A 3,037-nucleotide genomic window follows, 5' to 3' on the forward strand; every position below is an offset into this window, starting at 1 on the left:
TAAAAAATTAAAAGTATTTTAAACTTGAAAATATTTGTAAAGGAGAAGAATACTTATGCACGATGGATTCTTTTAAAACATGATTCTTATTTAATTGACAAAATTAATTTAAAATCTGAAATTATAAATATTTAAAATCTGAAAATATTTTAATTTTAACTAAAACACAAAGAAAAGACAACCGTACCATTTCATTTATTTTCTTAAAAAGAAATCCACGTTTTAAAAAATACATGTATAACTACCCCAATAATGCTGCTAAATTTAGGAACTATAAATTTATGTTTAGAGTTACATAATTTAAAACACAAATAAATTTAGTCTATTTTGTGTAACTATATTTCAACAAAATATCTGGCAGATAATTGCATTTACAAATGATGATGCTGTAATTTAGGCTTGTATAGCGAGAGAAACAAGGAACATTATTATTTTTGTTTTTGCAAACTGAAAATTTCAATTCTAAAATATATGATATAATTTTTAATTTCTAATTTAATTTGAATACAAGATAACTATAATTACACATAATATAGTTTAGCGGATAGTTCAAATCAACAACCTCTCATTCATATCCATATGTTTTCTGATACAGTTCAAATTCAAATTTAAAATAGGGAATACCCCCAGCCTATGCCCAAAATCCCTGAGACACACCTAACCTTTACTAAGGACCTATTACCCCCCCCCCCCAGAACTTATTTTATATATAATTTTTTACCCCTTTTCGGCCTATGTGGCACTATCTTGTGGGCCCAGCGCGTGTTGACAATTTTTTCAAGGATAGTGCCACGTAGGCCGAAAAGGGGTAGAAAATTAATTAAAAATAAGTTCGGGGGAGGGGGGGGGGATAATAGGACCTTAGTAAAGGTTAGGTGTGTCTCAGAGATTTTGGACATAGGCTGGGGGGTACTTATGCATTTTCCCTTTTAGATTTAATAAATTGACATAATTGATTTAGGTTTTTTTTAATGAAAAATCAAACCAAACCGACCTATGTACACCCCTAGTTATACATCTTTTTCTCTGATTTTAATAGATTTCTTATGTACTTTTTTTTTTTGATAACCGAGAAATCCGTCTGTGACCGCCCTTTGGACCAATCACAGCCTTCTAAACTCGGTGGATAATGGGCCCGCCCCTCTTACCTTCTCCACTTAAATACCGGGCTTCGCTTTGCATGGTTTGGGGATTGAACCTGCGTCATAAGCCACAAATCCTCCACCTTTTGCCACTTGAGCTAGGCCTTGGGGGCGATTTCTTATGTACTTTGTGTGACATGAATTTCATAGACATGGCTCTTATTACACATCATCCTCAAGATGCTTGTCCGACTATTTATGTTTTAGACAAAGAAACTCACTTAGTTAAAAATAATATCCAATAGAGTGTATTAGTAATGCAAGTATTAGTAATGCATGTATTAGTTATACTTGTATTAGTTATGCATAGATTATTTTTTATGCATTGTTTGGTTTGATGTATTAAAAATAGTATGCATTGTGTAAAAATATTTATTTACAAAAGTATCCTTCACAATTATGGTGGAAAAAATGTAAAAGTATTTTTGAGGGGTAATTGGGTCTTTAACCATATTAATGCATGTATTAAATCATTTGCATTACTAATACCTAGAAATCCATGGTATTAGTAATACACTCGTCAATACACAGTAGAGTGTATAACTAATGAATTATACAGAGCGTGAAAAAATGCACCAAACAAGGGATTACTAATGGGAAAAGGTATAGATTCCCCCTTGAACTTGTCTCGAAAAGTCAGTTACATGCTTAAACTATCATGGTGACCTATTGCACACCTTTAATATTCAAAAGTGAATTTATTACCACCCTGAGACGTGTAACACCACTCTCACATTACGTGGTGTATTACACTCGTTGTCACGTCAGCGCCATGTCATATATTATTATTTTTTATTTTGTTTTCTTTATTAATAAACTTTTCTTTTATTAACTTTATTTTACTCTAATTAATCTCAAATTAATTCTTTAATAATTATATCTTCTTCATCACTAAATCCCACCCATTTTCAATTCTCATTTCATTGGAAAATCATATCCAGCCCCACCTTCACTATTGATTTTGTTCTTCACCACCACTATATCGCCTTCAATTTTTCTTCTTCTTTGTCACCCAACACCAAATATCACCATCACCATTATCAATATTGATTTTTTCTTCTTCACCACCTTCAATTGCCTATTTTAATTTTTGCCACCCGCCACCCGCCACCCATCACCACCAAGCCCATAAAGTTGCTATCACCACCAAACCTAAAAATTGATTAACAACCAAAATTTCTTTAACAAAGTCAAAAAAATGAAAAAGATAGAAACAATCAACCGAAACTTTTCTAGATAAAATACAATTATTCACTAACAAATCTATGGGAATTAACCTAATTGTGAATCAAAAAGAATTGTGCTTTTAGGTTGTGATAAAAAAAAATAAAGAAGTGTGATAAAAATAAAGAATGAAGAAGAAGAAGACAATGGGTGGGGTGTGAAGAAGAAGAGGTGTGGGGGTGGGGGTAGAAAAGAGGAGTCTAACTTTTTTTTTTACTTTTTTTCCAAACTGACGCGCCTATTTTTTATTTTTGTTTTATTTTTTTGTCACGTCAGTTTTAGGGGTTAGAAAATTCACTTTTGAATAGTATAGGTGTGTAATAGGTCACTATGACAATTTAAGCGTATAGCTGACTTTTCGGGATAAGTTCAAGGGAGAATTTATGTCTTTTCCCAATTACTAATACATATAATTAATGCACGCATTATTTTTGCTAATACACTCTACCAAACGACCCCTTAATTTCTAAATTGGGCCATGAATATCTCCTTCTATTCAACCAACATCTTTCACCATGAAGAAATACTTTCATCTAAGAAGAATAAATGAGTTTATGTAGGCTACTCTATATCACTATGAAAATCATTAGTACTTCNNGAAAATTCACTTTTGAATAGTATAGGTGTGTAATAGGTCACTATGATAATTTAAGCGTATAGCTGATTTTTCA

Source organism: Solanum stenotomum, chromosome 7 (genome assembly GCF_019186545.1).
Source record: "Solanum stenotomum isolate F172 chromosome 7, ASM1918654v1, whole genome shotgun sequence".
Taxonomy (NCBI): domain Eukaryota; kingdom Viridiplantae; phylum Streptophyta; class Magnoliopsida; order Solanales; family Solanaceae; genus Solanum; species Solanum stenotomum.